This window comes from Empidonax traillii, unplaced genomic scaffold, assembly GCF_003031625.1.
Source record: "Empidonax traillii isolate 1590-97213 ecotype Southwest subspecies unplaced genomic scaffold, ASM303162v1 scaffold1:size7828297, whole genome shotgun sequence".
NCBI lineage: Eukaryota > Metazoa > Chordata > Aves > Passeriformes > Tyrannidae > Empidonax > Empidonax traillii.
Window position 1 is genome coordinate 1,279,557 of NW_020955194.1, and position 18,737 is coordinate 1,298,293.

Below are 18,737 nucleotides of genomic sequence, written 5' to 3' on the forward strand. Positions count from 1 at the left end.
CCATCAGATGACTTGTTACTCTGCAATGACATTTGCCTTTCCTCTGAGTGTGGCACACCGTGGTTAAGAAGCAAGTTGTTTATCCTCTGTTCATAATCGCTTGTAAAGATCTGAAATACCTGTTACACACCACCAGCCATCTCTCCTGTTTTCTGCTACACTGTCATTTAGCTTTATGGTCAGTTTAACATTCTTGAGCCAAATCTGAATGCGTAGGACAGCACAGTCCTTATTCCAGGCACATTCAGAGAATGCTGAGGAAGGATTTTATGCACATCCCTGAAATCCCGTGGTGCATTCTCTTGTGATCCCTCCACCCAGAAGTTTTATGAAACAGTCAAGTTTCAAGGCCAGGAGTTACCATCATGATCATCTGCAGTTTTTCATGCACTCAATCCCTTAATACCCCTAAGGGAATTACTGTTCCCTCTTAAGTGAATGAACTCTCCTGAGCCAAGTAACTTCTGTTTAAAGTAAAAACTGTTCCTCAAGAAAAAAAAGAAAAATGTCCAGCCTTGCTTACATCACCTTTCACTATCAAATACCTTCTCTTAACATAAGAGCTAATAAACTATGAGCAAACCATCTGCTGGCTTCATCAGTAAGCTTAACACACAGAGCTTCAACTCTGCCTTTGTGAAGCAAATTTTTCCACATATCCAAGGCTTTTTGCACACCCTCCTTGAACTCTTTCTGGTTGGTCACATCCATTTTGAAGAGGATGCCAGAGAGCAGACACAGCACTCTAGAAAAGGTCTTGAAGTCTGGCTCAGTACAGATATCCAAAACAGGAGTGTCTATTGCTGAGGTTATCCCAAGGGCCAAACCCCTTCTCTGGAAACCTGTAGCACAACTTCCCTGTGCTGCCCACAAGGAGCTGCTTTAGGGCCTGGAAAATATGAACCATTTCTTTAAAATTCCATGAGGAATCCAGGCAAAAGGTGAGGGACACAGATTCTCCCTGGGGATGGGAAAAAGGGAGAGACTCTGCTTTTGAGGACATTTCTTTCTCACTAGTCCTGATGCAATTACCTGTTTGGGAGACAGGTTTTTATATGTACATTGTCACAGCACCAAGGGATGCAAAAAAAGGGTCAGAGCCCCACTGTGTTGGACATTGCAGATCCAAAACATAAAGCTGTTCCCCGCCCTGTGAACAAAAAATTTCTATCAATTTTTTGCTGCAGACTCAGAGTGCTCATAGGGCTTTTGTTTATTGTTTGTCTCACTGTGGTTTATAGTAAAAAATATAGTAATGATCAGCCTAGTCCTTCTGTATTTTTTTCAATCAGTGCCTTATTTGTTTTCTTCCAACTCTCCAGCAGTGTTCACAGTAGTTCAAAGGGCTTGTACGCTAGGACATCAGAAAACAGGTTGTCAAGTCCAGCAAACTAATATGAAGTGAAAAAATAATAGTAGACTTACTTTTTTTTTTTTTTCTGAATCTTTCAATTCCTGACCTATAATAGAAAGACGTATAAAAATATTGACACCGTATGTGAAACAGTGAGGATCAGAAGATTTCTACAGGTATTAAAAATAATGATTTAGCACTTCATTAGAGTTTGGTTTTCTGTCTAATTCCCAGTGACAGCTCTGCTCACCATACCTGGCTAGTAATGGTGTTCAGTAAAGAAACTGGGGCTAAACTCAATAGGAAGCAATTGTGGAATCCTTCTACCACAGAGCAGCCTTACGAAAGCAGAGACTGTATTCACTGGTTTCACTGTGGAAAAACAGTACTGGGTTGTGGATGGGGAAAAATTAATTGATACATGCTGCTACTCTTCGTTTTATTCTCTGAATAATAGCTGAGATGAATTCAAGCCATGTCATTCAATTGAATTTGTTTAGAAAAAGGGCAAGGAGTGGAGGTGGCATCCCATCCAATGTTTCATTTGCATCTCATAAAGAGATGGGGAAGATGTAACTGAACTTAATTTAATATGGTGGATTTTGCTTCAATTCCCCCCTAGAAATAAAAATGTGATCTACCCTTATTTGGGAAAGAAAGGCTGTGATGAAAATAATGAAGCAAGCAGTAGAGGCCATAGTGGGAAGGTTCTGGATCCTGATGGTCTCTGTGCTTTAGCTCCTCTCACAACTATAATTTTTATCCTGTGGGCATTCAGCTGGACTGGGATGTGGCTGCTGTTTGTGCAGCAGATGGGTGGTGCTGTGGCCAAAGCATCAACACAGCATTCAGGAGGGATCTGTTTCTTTTTAGGCTTTGACATGGACTTTCTCCATAATGTTGAGCAAATAACCTGTACAAAGAGAAAGCCGAAAGGTAGTCAGGCAAATTCATTCATGTCAGGGCTTAAACATTGGAGATTATAGTACTTCTGCCTTAGAAACTCTATGGGTTTGAAAAATGACGTAATTTTTTAAAAGAAACACAAAATAAAGATTCCCCCCCCGCCCTTATCTTGTGATGTGATTTTTCCCTACATAACAATTTAGATTACTTTATTCTTAGTAAAAACAAAATTAGATCCTTCAAGGGCAAAAATAGCTATTTAGAGAGGAACAATACTAAGCAAACAACAGTAAGGGTATGCCATTACTGTACTTCAGAAGTGAAGCCCATCTGCAGTCTGCTCTCTGAATCTCACTGCATTGAGCTAGTTTGGGCACACAGACCCTCCCTGAAGGACGAAGAGGTGGCAGAGGAGAAATGGGTGAAAAGATCAGCCAATAAAAGCCAAGAGCAAAGCTCCATGAAACAGGTGGAAAACAATAAGTACAAATGTCAAGCATGAGTCAGGGAAAGTCACCCATTTAATTTTCCTCGGCCCAGAGAGAATGGTTGGTTAAGTTAGTTTGAGTCGCCAGAAAGTGTGTGTGGCCTCCCCAGAAACTGCTCTCCACACAAGAAATTGGAAGGCCACCTCTGCCAATCCAGATCTTGGGACCGTTTCATCACATTGCAGAGATGCACTGAAGTATCTGCCATCCTCCCAGGCACCATATGGACCAGAGCTTGTGGCTGTTCTCATGGGATTCAGTAATTATATTGTCATTATTCCTCTTGTTTACTGGAGGGAAAGATGCTATCAAACTTTAAAGAACCAGGTGGGAAAAGTCATGGAATAAAAAGAAGAGACTGAGTGCTGAATTACTGAAGAATGGAAGGAAAAATACCCCACTTTCCAAACCTGTAAAGCTTGCAGTAAAAGGAAAGAGCCACCCAAATGCAAAATGCACAGAGGAAACAGCAGTGATTTTGAAGGTCTAAACCTCCTCTGTGCTGTACAGTGTTTTGACCTGTGTATGAGTTTGTGTGTGTACACATACAGAGAGAAAGTGAAAGATCATTTTTGCTCTGAAAAGATAAATTATTAGAGCTTTGGAACATTATAGGACGTGTTCTCTAAAGTTTGCAATGAGTTAAGCAAGTCAGAGGAGATTCAGGGGCTCCACCTTTCTTCTGTAAGACATTATTGGCACCTCAAAGGACATGATGGCAAACAGAGAACTTGCTTTTCATAGTCATTAAGTCCAGCTGAGGAGTGCCACCACCATTCCTGGTGCCCTGCAGAATACAAAATATACACAGTTCTCACTAAAAAGAATTTAATCTAAAGGGTCAACCCAGAGACTCCAGGAAGCAGTTGGGAGCATTGCAAAGTCAGTCACAACAACACAGGACTTCTGTTTTCCAAAAATGCCATCCTGATGTAGAAATACCAGTCCATGATCAAAACTGACACGGACTCTCAGGATTGTAAATCCCACTGACACACCTTAAAAACACCTCTCTAGTTTCTGCTTTTGGAAACGCTGTGCCCAAGAACAACTGAAAGCAACTCACCCTGTGGAAAGCACACTGAGGGAACCGCAGACTCCTTGAATGTCACTGGATTTAGAAAGCAGATCTTCTAGCCACACTGTGTCCCCAACTTCCTGCTTACAAACTGCTTCAGCATTGACTCAGTAGGAATAACACCAACCACTGAATCACCCACCCATCTGCAACACCTGCTTCTTCCTTAGCTGCTACGCCTTCCCTGGGATGACTCAGTTTAGCTGCTCTGAGCCTGTGAGATGGGAGAAGACCATACCTTAATTCACATGGGTTTAGGGGTAATCAAGCCCCCTAATAACTGCTGGCTTTTTGCAATCTGGGATGCAATAATCCCTTGTCCACTCCCTGTGACTCCACTCAGTTGGGGGCTGTTTTGTAACTTTTCCAGCCCTGCCTATCTGGAACACTTTCCTGCCGAGACACTGACTCACTTCCTCTTTAGGAAGCTCACCCAAAATCCTTTTCACTTTAGCTTATAAACTATTATTAACTCCATCTGTAAAGCAAAACTTTTACTCATCAGTAGAGCTAGCTGGGAATTTTCCAGCTATACACACTTTTTTTTTTTAATTGTAAGATGCTGATTTGTTAGAACATAAATCTTTTTTAGAAACACACCAGTTTTGCTTAGGCTTTCATCAGAAATAGTGCTTGCATCCAAAGAAGGAGAACAGCTCAGATTAGCCAAGACACTAGTGGTTAGGTCACTGACATAGCAAAACTGAGGTTTTTGGCAAAAGAGGGGCCTAAATCTGGCCTCCCTATCGTACACAGTGTCATAACAGCAATCATCTCTTAGGATGAAACAAGTTCATGGCCTCTCATGATGATGTTTTATTAAGTGACAAGTCAGCGGTACAAAAACTTGGTCCTGATATCTTCTCCATTTCACATCAGTGAAATCCCTAGGTGACAGGAAGTCCAGGAAACTCACCATTTTTTTTTTTAATCTTTCTCATTTTCCTGAGAAACTTCAAAAGGTCTCAAGTTTTTCCCACCAAGGAGGATGTTTTTAAAATCCCGTAAGTTGTCACAGAACAGGAGAATTTCAAAAGATTCCAAATGACTTGGACTTACTGTTTTTCCCAACAGTAGTCCCAAGCAGCAGGTCACTCCAGTCACCATACAAGCACACACAGGCTGCAGCCAAGTTGCAGGGTATTTTCTTAAGAGTGATGGCAAATTTCTTTGTGATGAATCTCCAGCAGAAAATGGACCACATCAGTCAAAGCGTTTCCTCTGAAGTACCTGATATTTATTAAATTTTTGATGGGTGAGGATTAAATTTCTGATGAGTGAGGTTGTGGGTTTCTGTGGCTAATGGACACTCCAAATTTGTTAGAGCATAGGCACAACTGCACATTTAAATTTCACTATGGATAACACATAGTGCATTACCGATGTGTCTATGTTTTTCCGTGGGCTAAAGAAGCAAGACCCAACCAGCAAGTGTGTGGTTTTTTCCCCTCTATTTTCACTCATAGTTCAGGATAAATGTCTTTCAGAAGTAGTTTCAGGAATGTACTTAAGATCAAATTCTTGTATTTAAATATATTTAGTTTAGTCTTTGAAAATGTTCGTTTTTGCAGCAAGAGGAATGCCATTATCATCTGAACTGTATCCCTATTTTGTATTCTTATAGTTTTGCTCAGTAGGACTCATGGAGCTAATGGAACTACTCCCACTCACTTGTTTATTGTAATCTGTTACTCATCAAGTGTTGAGCTTCTGGGCAGCTCTTACAAACTGTATCAACTCTCTTACAACTATGGGTTGCTCCCCATTTAACAGCCAAGAAGTCCTGCAGCTGCTGACCACTGTGGACCTGCAAAAGCAATGATGTGCTGTCCAGCACCTGTTTGATCAACACAACCAAACAGGGTGGTGTGCATCTTTCTGAAAAGCAAAGGCTGTTGTTGCTGTTCTGGCTGGGATATCCCGCTATATGAGGACACTCTTTCAGTGCTGTTTAGTTAACTGTGAGACTCCATGGTGAGAAAGGCACTTCTTTCTTCTAAGAGAACTTCATAATTGAATATCTCATTTCTAGGGAAAATGCTTGTCATCTGTTTCTAGGAAAGACTTTATTTCAAGGAGATTTAGCCTTGGCTGTGTCTGCTTTCCATGCACATGCTGTGGACCCATATTTAGTGCTAGAACAAAAGGACAGTGAAGGGAAATGTCTGTGCAAAGGAAATTTTCGACCCAAGAGTGGAGTCTCAAGGGTTTTGACTGAAAAGGAACAGGGAGAAAAAAAATATCCAAGCCAATCTGCCTTTTCCACCCCCTGTGTTTGTCAGTTGCTCCCCCTCCTTTAGACTGTCAGATTGCACTCCCATTCTACTGTACGGGCACATAAATCTTGCCAGATATGCTTCACTCACTTAACACCTACCTGCTGGAGCTTAGATCCAGAGAGAGGGGAGAAAAGCAACCTCAAACACTGGCAATTCTTATAAATCACAGTACTGCTAATCTCTTTTCAAGGGAGTCAAATGTAAAGTCATGTTCCTTCTTGTGAAAACATTACTAGCCTGTGGGTGTCAACACAGCCTTCTTTTCCAAGAAATCTGTTGCATCCCACAGCGACTCAGGAGAAATTGCACTCTGATGACAGTGAAGAGAGTCTGCTAGAAAAACATCACACGCCAATTCCATGCAACAGCAACCTCAACAAGCACTTGTTTTTTGTAAGATCAGCTCTCCCCAGTTTCACAAAAAGCAGAATTGAACTTGACCAAGATGCCCTTTAGGGGAGTTGTTTTCACAACGTCATTGTTGCGAGCTCTTTCCCCACCCCAAAAATCACATTTTTAGCTTCCTTATTCATTCTGTGCCAAGAGATACTATCCTATTTCTTTACAGTTCTCATACAGAGTAAAAAAGAACTGAAGCCACCCAGCTGCTAGCTTTATACATCCTTCTACACCCTGTCTTCCAACAGTGGGACTGTCTCCTCCTCTGGGAATACACCTCCTTAGCAGCAAGGAGGTCAGCCCACAGCAGTTAACCTTTCCTGATGAAGAGATCATCCCTGGTCCCTCGGACCCTTACAGAAACCCATCTACTCGTGAGACCTGAGGAAGATCCCAAGCTACTTCCCAGATTAGCATCTGGAGAGTGTCCACAGACCACTTGCAGGGAAAGAGCCTTTTCTAGGAAGCATTTTTACAACTAAGTAAAGGAAATAACACATGCTTTATGAAGATAGGGCAGAATCTCAGGCAGTCAGCATATCACCTAAGTCAGGTATATCACCCAAAGGCAGCACACATTAAGCACTTTGTTCTAGTATTTAAAGGGTGACTATGAAGAAGATGGAGTCTCCATTTTTACAAGGAATCACATGGAAAAGACAAGTTAGTCCTGGGGAGATCCTGATTAAAAGCAAGAGGAAAATTTTTCACTGTGAGAACAGCCAGTGGAAGGATCTCCCCAGGGAAGTAGTGAATCCCCCAATGTTGGACACTTTTAAGATGCAGCTGGAGAAGGTGCTGGATCATCTTATCTACACTGTGCTTTTACCAAAGGAGGTTAGACCAGATGATCCTTGAGGTCCTTTCCGAGCTGGTATTCTATGATTCTGTGATACTGATTTGAAGTCACATGGAGTGTGGGACTCCTCTACATTAGAAGTTCCCCACTGTCAGAACAGGAAGATCCTTTGAATTCATGTGCATGATGAGGAGCGCCATAAAATGACCAGAGACCCTTTTAGCTCCTGCACTACCCAGTGTGAATCATTTACAATTTGCGTATGTTTTGGTTTTATGCATTCATTTATTTGGGTACGGAGGAAAGTTCATATACCCATCTGTCTGTGTTGTAGTGTCTAGAGCTTAGACCACAACTTTGCCTTGGCCGTGTTTCTGCCCAAAACAGTGACTCGGCTTGTGACAAGTTCATATGAAGTCATGGGGCTGTCTGAGGAGGCCTCAGCTCTAGACAGAACTTGTCCTTTCCGATCCTCCCGCTTCCCTCTCTGCCGTTATCCCAATGCCAGGGTGAAGTCAAGGCACCGCCTTTTCAGGCTGCCCTGGAAAAGCAACAGCACATACCAGTCTGTGTCTGTCAGCCTGTGCATGCACACCTTAGGCATGAACAGGCAAAGCTTCAGCCCCAGAGCCCTGCAGGGGTGCATTCACTGGCTGACAGATGTATGCGTAACCCTGAGATACTTCATTACAGGAGGGTTTGTTAAAAAACAAACAAACTTGGAGCTACCAAAAAAAATAAAAATAATAAAAAAAAATTGTTCCAATGCTGCTATTCACATGGAAATAAGTGCCTGCTCAAGTGGACAGGAGGAAACAATAAAACAACAAGCTGGTTCCACCTCATGCATTGTTCATGTTCATCTCCCAAAGAGCAGGAGAAAGGGGTCATCTCCTCTTTCAAAAGTTCACCCTCTCACTTCATTAAGCAGCAGGGAGGTCTGGGTAGCTGCTGCTGTTTATGATTTCCTCTGTGCCTCCCTCCCATGTTGCATCCTGCGCTCCCAAGATTCAGGAGAAATCAGCCCAAGAGGTGCAAAGTGGGTTGGGGCAGAAACCCCACCAGGACCCCACCAGAGTCCCCCCCTCACATCACCAGCCAGGCCCACTCTCCGGTCTCATCTCACTGCATATCTGTCCTCTCCCAAATCTCTTTCTTCTGGGATGATCTAGAAGTCTGGGAAAACACGAAAAAATCTTTTCAAAACCCGTCAACAATAGGGCAGGAGAAGGAACAGAAGAAAAAGTCACGAACGAAGAAACAAAAAGAAGAACATACATGTTTTAGAATGACTATCTGAAAGATTTGGAAGGGAGAAAAGAATAATTTTTCTATGAATTTTTTCCTATTAAAATTTTGTAGCAAATTATGACCCCAATAAGAGCATTGGCAAGCTGGCATCTGTTTTGCTCTGGTTCATTAATCCATTATGAGAGGTGACAGCCCATATAATGATTTCTTGGCAAGGCAAAGAGGCAGTTCTTTGGGTAAATCATAACTCCACTGGCATCACATGGTACCGTGACAATTTACACCACACAAGGGCCTATTCCACTATCTGAATTCCCTTGCCCGGTTTGTATCCTGGCCAGCTTGACTTTTATGGTTAAACATCCCTGTCATTTATTATTCGCACTGTGGCAGAAACTTGAAGTCATAATCAGGGCGCTGTTTGCACGGGGTTGGACGCTGTGACAACATATGCAACACCATTCCAAAGAGCTTTCACTCTTACTCTGCTGTTATCTGACACATCCCTACCCCGAGTCCCTCCAAACAGATTTTCACCAAGTGCTTAAATGGCTGAACTTTGGCCAAGGAGGCACCATGGAATTACTCACAGTGGCAGCCTAGATGAAATGTAAGCATCACCAATTCATCCAATTATTTTTCAATAGAAGCTGGGGCCAGAAGGGACTTTGTACATCATTACTCTTGATATTCCAGACATTCTTGTTTGGAGTTTGGTTCTGCAGAAAGAAATAATAGTTTGTTTCATTGACAGCGGAGGACAAGTAAAAATTAGCAGATTTTATGGGACATAAAAAAGTCCATTAGAAAATGATGTTTAGAGAGAGACGTTTTTCATCGTGCAACACAATTCTTTACCATGTTTCAAAATAAAATGTTGATGAAAAACATATGACTATGCTTACCAAATATTGTTTTTTGAGTCATCCATAAATTTTGAGAGATTATAAGAGAATAATAAAGGAATGTGATGGATAAAAGGAGGGGAAAAGTGATGGTAGTTTAAAATACACCTTTTTTTGACTCTGTTCACTGAAGAAGCTAATAGTGTCTTCCCAGAAGTTGGTTTTGGTAGTGATTCACTTCCATCCTTTAGTTCACTCATTGCTCCTGTAAAACTGGACTTCAGCCCCAAATTCAAACCATAAATATGGGCACCTCAGGAAGCCTGGACTGCTTGAGATATGAATCCAGATCTCGGTTCTGCATATCAGCCAGGACAGAAGTCTAGGTCTGAATGCCCTTCAAATACTGTGGCTCTACTTGTGGGTTCCCATATTCTCAGTTGGTGCTTCTCTCCACTGGAAAGGCAATTACTATCCAGGTAAAAAGCAAGGACAATCTCTTTAAAAATACTTACAAAAAACGACAGTTGAACAACTTAAACTGTTTCCCAACTGCATATGGAATCAGCCTGGAAGAGACTCTATAAACAGAACTACCCATGAATCAAAAATCTCTTCAAGTTTTTCTTGCAACTTGAGTTAAATTTCTGGGTTATTCAAATTTATGTGAAATTGAGATAAACCTCCAAGATTCAGTCACTTTTAATAGCATGAGATATAGACTTCTCAAACCTGCTGTGAAAACTGAAACCTGGGCCAGCTTTTCATCTACAAGCCACACTTAACATCAGTAAAAAAGACATCACTCTCTTCTCTCACTTCCTATACAGTTTAGGAAAAAAAAAAAAAAAAAAAGGCAAACCAGGAATATGCAGGACAGATAAAAAAAAAATTATTTCTGAAAAACACAGTCCTTTCTCATTCTGGCACTTCCACTCCTATCAGATGTTTTGTTTCATACATTCACCAGGTTCTGTGCATCCCCAAATCTGCATGGGAGATACTCGGGCTCTTTGCAAGCTGGGCAAACCTCAGAGGTGACCCAGAAACCCGCTCAGCAAAGCACTTGCCTGCACCCGTCAGAGGCTGAGCACAGCTGAATTGGCACCTTAACCCATACCAAGCCACTGCTGCCAACTCTAGGCAGGATTTTTCTAACTCCTTGTTCCAAAGGAAAAAAAAAAAAAAATTCTCTCCAGCCAAAATCCCCTCCTGGCCTGCAAATATGTTCAGGCACACACCTCTGTGTTGTAAATGAAATATCTGGCGTGCTGCAAAACCGTGCTGAAGGAGCCAACTGGAACCGAGCAGAGCCAGCGCTGGGAGAAGGTGTTTGAGCTGTTGAATTTAGTGACTCCTCGTATGTCACATCCTAGGCAGCATTGCGCATCTCACTTTAATAGTCAAGGTGGTGGGTATGAATTTACCACCTGGTCTTTTCATACCCGATAATGGGCATTTTGAGGGGCGCTTCTTGGGTTGCCTTATGTGGAAGACAGCTATCTGTCATCCTGCTTGCAAAGGAAAGCAAAGCTCTTGTGCCATCCCCTGACTTCAACAGTAAAAGTTACAAGGAACTCAAGGTGTCCTCTTTAGTTCCAGTAACATGATTAGGTGGCCAGACCACATGTTTTCAAGTCCAGGCCAAAGAAAGTGGAGCGAGCCTTTGAAATCACTAAGGAACACCAGTCAGAAGACTCCAGCTTATACATGCCCTTGGATACACAAAGCATTTCTAAAGGGGTTGGTATGAACTGTTTAAAATTTGATAATATGGTTTTTATGCTTTCTAGATTTCAGCGCTTTTTAAGGGGTCACATTAGTAAGAGAGAGAAAAAGGGGAAAAAATGAAAAGTAAGTAGAAGGGATTTTGCATGTTCCTTAATGAACTGGGAGGGTGGCTGAACACCATTCCATGTGGGGCAGTGAAAAGACCAAAGCATGAATTCATAAACTTTCATCCTAAGAGTAAGTTGGTACTGAGGACTGTCTGAGTCAGTGCCAACAGTCTGATTTCTGATCTTTGGCATACACACATTTACGTTTATTCCAATGAGGTATTATGAAGTAATAACAAAGCAATGAGGTAATCCTGAAATAATGAAGAAAACCTAAATTTTCCCAGATAGCAGTGGTAAAGTATCTAGCAGTCCTGAAATGCTCTGCAAGGTTTGCAAAGCACTGTATCCAACATTTACTGGGCAGAGCTCATTATATTACCATAATTTTCCTCCAGATTTTATTCTCTTAAGGAGTCAACAAAGAAAAGCAGAAACAAAGTCTGGATAATTCCTGAGGAATCACAGGTCTATTATTTTCCCAAAGGCATGACACTCTACACCCAACAGACGTCTGTCTGATCTGGTATCAAAAATCCTCAGCAAAAATAAAAAATCTACTAAGCTCTTGCTGAACTCAGCACGTGGTAATTCAAATTAAATTCATAAAGGTGAAGAGCATCTGTGAGGTCCTGCGTGGCTAGAAGAACAAACTGTGGGAGGGAACACCTGACCCTGTAAGACATTAGGGTCTTTCTTAGGAACAATCTATACTTGCAGCTGAGCCAGATTCTCCTTCTACTGTGTTGTGGAAAAGCAGCTCTTCTCCTCTTACAAACCTGAGCATGAAACACAAAAAAAAAAAAAAAAAGCTTTTAAGAGGGGAGAAAAGGGAACATAGCATCAGCTTGGGAAAGTGTAGCCACCCTCTGTACAAAAGAACAGGCTTTCCTGGGACACCTTTAGCAGCAGTCTGTTAACTTCACATTTTCCATGTGTGCCCAGCAGGTTAACGCAACTTCCACACACCATCCGTGTGCATCTTCCCATCTTCCATATATTAAAGTGCAGGAGGTCCTTTGCCACTCATGTCCACCTTCCCAGGGGTCAGTTCTTCCAGTATTCAGTGTGTGTAGGAAGCTTGCATGGGCTTGCCATTGCTTAGGAAGAAACTCTTCATTCCAGAAGGTTCCTGAAACCCCCTGTAGTCCACTGGGATCTCACTTGTGGCTGTGCTGATTTCCCAGTTGCAGCCTGCTGCAGTTTGCCTGTGCAAGCTCTCTGTGTTCAGGCTTTCCCTTTATTCACCAGCAAGGGGAGCAGAGGACACTTTTCTCCTTAGAGCTCCTGGCTGCAAGATTTACAGTTTGGAATCTATCTGGGATTTTTTCCTCATTTGGCAGACAGGTCCTTTGACACCTTAGGTGCTGTGCTGTCAATTAAGTCCACAAGGCTAAGCCCACTGTGAATAATTTTACTTGATTCCGAGTATGGAGAGGCTTTGGTGGAGCAGCATTCTCAGGAGAAAGCACCAGTGCGTTCCTGATATCCTCAAGCAACTATTGGCACATTGAATGGCAGACTGCAGGCCCAGCAGGCATCGTCCTGTTACTCCGTGAATTTTTGGACTGCAGTGTTGAGGGACGGTGAGGGACGGCTGTTCCTTCGGGAAGAGGAGCCAGGAGCCCAGACTCATAACAAGGCAACAATGCAGCAGCTCCAAGGCTTACTGGATTCATTGTGCAGTTCCCTGGCCAGGCAGAAAAAACACCTTATTAAAAGGAAAGAAAAGAGTAGTTGTTTCAATCAGTTGTTTCCTGATTGAAGCAGCTGAGTTAACTCATTGCAGAGGCTGAAGAGAAGAAAGGAAGGGTCAGGACCATGGAAGTAGGAGTGGGGACAAGGTATGGCATTAGTAGAGGAGGAGGGAGAAGGATGCAAGATGGGGTTCTTGAAGGTGGCAAACCATAATATTGGCTCACTTGCTGTAACTGAGCACATATGGATCACCTGTAGGTGCTGTGCAGCAGGAGAAAAACCTGGATATGGGCACGGGAGCTGCACATCCTGCCCTGTTTACCACTGCACAGCAGCAAGAGATCTCTCCTCTCTGAAGCATTTTTGAGCTTACAGCTAGATAAAAGCAGCCCTACGCATTCTCTTTCCCTTTTTACCTACAGATGGGAGTAAAGAGCCTTGTACCTCTCAAGCTCTGAATCACTGGGCTTACGATAAATATATCCACTTTAAGAAAACGCAAGACATAGGAAGTGTTCACAACAGTCAAGAAGAATAGATTATCACATCAAACAGTCTTGGCAATGTTTATCATTTCCCATGCATTTATACATTTCATGTGGGGCAGCTTACTTACATTCCAACCCAGAAAACACTAGTTGGCTCAGCTTGGAAAGAATTTCATATCCTTCAAGGTATTTTTCTAGACTCACCAATCTTATTTTTTGTTTTGCATTAAAATTCTACAAGTATGTAGAACTAACCCCATACCAGCCATTTCAGACATGGCAATGTGGTATTTAGTAGTTTAATATTGTGATCTTAAACTTGTAACTTGGGCCAACTCATCCTAACATACTTTCCTTGGAGCAACCTCCTGTGATCATCTTTGGGAACTGCATAAATGCTGTGCATGAATCTTGTCTTTAATTTTGTGTTTTCTACACAATTTTTTGAAAGCTAAAAATAAATAATAATTTTACCTGTTTAAGCATAATATAAAACTGAAATGTATATTAAAAAAATCACCTGCAGCAAAATACTCAAGAGGATGAAAAATGCCAACATGTATAGAAATGAGATAATGTTTGCAGCTTAATATTTTTTTAAATGAAGCTGGTTTGGTATGAGAGTACAGGTAGAGGCTTGATATTCTTCCAGGCAGGTTTTATATTATAGGTTTTATGCCAGAGAAGTTGTGGATGCCCCATCCCTGTCAATGGGGTTGGAATTGGATGATATTTAAGGTGCCTTCAAAGCCAAACCTTCCTATGATTCTATGATACACAACTGACAAAATATTAAGTATTCCTTTCAAAAGAAAATTAAATAAAAATTATTTTATTTTTCTCCCTAGCACAGTCTCTTTATTCTATCTAAAGCACATTATGATGAAGACTAAATGCTTTTGTCTGATCACTTGGTCATGTTTGCAGAGAAATCTGGATCCTGTCTCTGCCAGGTGAGTTTCAGGACCTGCAATCAGAGCTAGAGACCAGTTGTGCTGTGGGCAGGTCACTGCCTCACACCACTTTTCCAGAACAGCAGGTAAGCAACTCCAGAGCTGCGGCACACATGGACACCTGGCTTCATCCACAGATAGCTTTCCTTGCAGCTTCCCTCCCCTCTTCTTTTTCCTCCTCTCCCAAGCCTCCATGGAGAAGAATTTCTGTGCCAAGAACCGCTCCCATTGTTTCCCCCACAGCACAGTGAGTGCAGCACAATTCGTTTCCATGATTTGGTTCAGGAAGAGCATCAAGCGAGAGTCATGAAGAGCTCCATATGTTTAGCCTGTCAAAGGGAAGATAGAATATTCTTTTATTTTAAGTACCTTATGTACTCTTACCAAGCAGAAGCCAAACATGAATCAATATCTGGGAGTTAAATCTGGAGAAATTCGAGTGAGAAATAAAGACCAATGTTCTAAGATCATAATTAATTATTTGCACAAATTAGCACATGAAGAGGTGAATCCTTTATGTCAAGCCCAGGTGCCTTTCTGGAACAGATGCTTTAGGCAAATACAAGGTGCTGAACACAGGTTAAGAACAAGTTGGGTGAAATTTTCTGGAGGTCAGACCACTAGTCTACTTGACTCAGAAGTGCATATATCTAATAATCACCTGGTTTTAAAGCATATTTAACTTGAACAAAAAGGATTCAAAGCATTTTAGAAGATAATAAGAAAGTCAATCTGTAGTTTATACCATTCAAATCTGGAAAACCACAAGAAAAGATGATCATATTCTCTTCACCATGGAAACATGAATACACTGAAGAAATCAAAATGTTGGTTACTGTGCGATAGAAGACAAAATGGGACACGAGGGCTGTGAATTGAGTGGTTAAAACTGAATAAACTTTTAAAGACCAAAGGACTCAGCTTGTAAAATGCATCCTGTAATTGCAATGGGAGAAAAGCAGCTAAAGACACGTTTCTTGGGAAAGATACTGGTAAACCCCAAGGCCACGCTCAGAAAGCCCAGCATGCAACAGCAAGTTGAGGAGGAAGGTTGAAAGGTAGAATGGCAAGATGGAAGAGGTAAAAATAAAGATCAAATAGTTGAGTCAGTGGTTATTACCTTAAAAAATTCATGCCATTTCACAATTATGAACTGATTTTATTATCATTCACTTCTCTTGTGACAGTGGAAGGACAACAGTGTGAGATTGTTGCTGACCATTTTTCAATTTAGCAATGCTTTCTGTTGCTAAGACACAGATGTGATTCTTCTGATTGCCTGAACATGATTACCAGTGAGTTTTCTATTAGAAATAGATGTGTAAAGTGACTATTTCACTGTGGATACAGAAATCAATGTCACAAACATCAGGAGCTATATATAGAGAAGGACAGCTATAAATTCAGAGCCTCTTGGATACAATTTCTTCTCTCCCTGGGGTAAATCAGGAATAAGTTGGAGTAAGTAAGGGACAATGCCTTTTTTGCTCTCAGCAGCTTCTGGGAGGGCTTCCCAAAGACATGGACCACAACAGCCTGTCACTGAGGGACAACATGTTTTAGGTAAGTACTTTCAGCTTCTTCTTCTTTGCCTCTCTTTTTCTTGTGAGAAAAAGCACCTCTTTCTTTTTTTTTTTTTTCTTCCCTCAAAGCAACCGTAGCAGTTGGCCAATATTGAGGGTTGTTTCACTTGGGAAAAGAAGCTAGTGCTGGACCTGGGTGCTTAGTGCAAGACTGATCATTGAAAAAGGATGTCAGGAGCCCTATTTTCCTGAACTCAGCATGGACAGACAATAGGATGCAGTTTCCATTTCGAGATTCTTTTCAGCCAACACAGTCCATAACAAAACTTCTTTTTTTCCCTTGGTCTCTCTTTCTCTCTCCACAGCTTTATCTTAACAACAGATGACAAGTAATTTTGTGGTGTGTCCTCATTTTCCATCTCTATTTCTTTTCCTGCAGACCAGGCACGAGCACTCAGCTGGTGTTAATTCAGCTCCTGAGTCTTTTTGTTCCCTCTGTTCCCATTCAGGCCACCATATAGATGGTTTTTCCCATCAGGAACAAAGGGGATGTTAAATTTGCCCACTGTTTCACTGACTCAGAGGTATTATGTTCCCCAGATTCCAAGCAGAGATGTGAGTGTACACGGATCAAAGACAAGATGTGCTGAGGGCCATCATCAAGATAACAGCCCCTCAGCCATAACTCCCTCAGCCTCTCCTCTTGACTTGCTGACACCTGCAATGACCAACCACTGAGGACAAGTTTCTTTCCTAACACAGACGAGTTCCAAGCCAAAAACTTTGCATCCTGAAAGCTGTGCCATACAAATTCTGGCCACTTGAGATGCAACTGGCTAAGGGTGCAAAGTCAGCAGTGGGAAAATAGTTCTTTCAAACGTGAAATCTCAGTTCTCTTTCTGTACCAAAAATATGGTTTTGTTTTGTTGTTATACTGCCTGTTCTTTTGTAGTATTGTTTATCCTTCATTTCAAGATAAACCATGTCCTGGCTCACCTTTCTGGAAGGCTGTGCTTCATGGAGAGATGGACAGTGAGTAGATCCTCAACAACTCATAAGATAATATGGACAGTGTACACAAGGAAGCATATGCAAGAGCTTCAGTTCAGTTCCTATCTGAGCAGAAATCACTGCTTTGCTTATTACTTATTTTCCTGGTTGGCTTACAAGTAGATTGCTGCCTCTCAAACTGAACCTCCACATTGTGAAGAGCCTCCTAAATCAGCCCTGTGATAGAGAAGTGTATAAAACTGAACTGTGCAAAATACAGGTTTTTAAAAATCAGGTCAGAGAAACCCGGTCTATGAAGAGGATCAAACAGTAGGAAGAAGAGAGAACAGAAAAGAGGAAAAAAAAAAAAAGCATGGTTGTCTTTCCTGTTCTCATTTAGCCTGAATAAGAAATTAAAGAGGGGAGGAGGGAGGGAAGAGGAAAAGCAGAACTAGAATAAAACTATTTCAGGATCTTTTATGGATGCCAATCTTTATTATTTACATATAAAACCTGACTGGACAAAGCACTAAAAATACACTGTATCTCATTGGGAACAATCCTATACCTGCAGGGAAATGTAGCAGTTGACATAAATGGCCTTTTTCTATCATTAGCCTCTGTGATTCCATACCCATTTCATCCACAGCGTGTATGCTTCTTACAAGTCTCTCTGTAATAATAGTTCCAGAAATACAATCCAGTGCAGCACTCATTCTCTGCGCTACTGAGGAACTGGTGCTTTTTAGTGCTTGTCATATTGGCATGGACATTGATGACAGACATCCCAATGCTCCCTCTCTATTCCATTAGTTTTATATCAACATAATTCATGCAGGGAAAAATGTATAAGCAGAACATCTCACACAGGTTTTGGGGTGATTTCTACAGAAAGAACAGGTGACATAGTGTGCTACAAAACTCCTGGAGAAGATGAGCACTGTTATCTGCCACTGATATACACACAAATCACCTGTCAGCCATTAAGCAACTGCCTTGACTTTTCCACTTTCTTCCAGTCCTCCGGGTCTAGAGTTACCTCTCTCCATTATATTGAAGTTGTCCTGCCAGTCTTGCGGTAAAAACTATTTTTACAGGGCAAATTCCCCTGACCTGAAAACAACAGGGGAATCGTCACTACCAAAAGTAGGAGGCTTATGAAGAGTTTCAGTTAACACCAGAATACCCTTATAGCACTCTCTGAGAAGGCCACACAGGGCACCTACTGTAGGTTTTGTACATCATCCAGCACTCAAACACCATGTGCTGTCTTTCCCTTTTGAGGTCACCACTTAGCAGGAGACTCCAGCTCGTGGAAGTATGTGGGTACCCTAACTGAAGGCAAAATACCCAGGAACTTTGTTCAAGCAGGTTTTTTTTTTGTTTCAGGCTTTTCCCACTGAGATTATCTGAAGATCAACCTCTGATGTGACTTTCTGGCTTCTCTGTATTGTTAAAGAGCTGACCTGGCATGGCATGCAGGTTTGTACCACGCAAATGTTATCTAGGTTAACATTCTCCTCCCCGTATTCAACTTCTCATTGGAGGCTTTTGGCTTTGTTACTTTGTGCAGACAGTCCTCAGGGAAAGGGAGACCTTTGGGCTTGGCTGGCCCACATTTCTTACTGCAGGTGTTCTTGCAGCACCTTGTGATGTCCAAAGGTCAGTCTAAATCCAGAGAGTGTTTGGGCACTGGAACAGGCTCCCCCGGTCACAGCACCAAGCCTGACAGAGTCCAAGAAGTGTTTGGATGATACTCTCAGAGGCACAGGGTATGATTCTTGAGGATGGTCCTGTGCAGGGCTAAGTGTTGGACTCGATGATCCTTGTGGCTCCCTTCCAACTCAG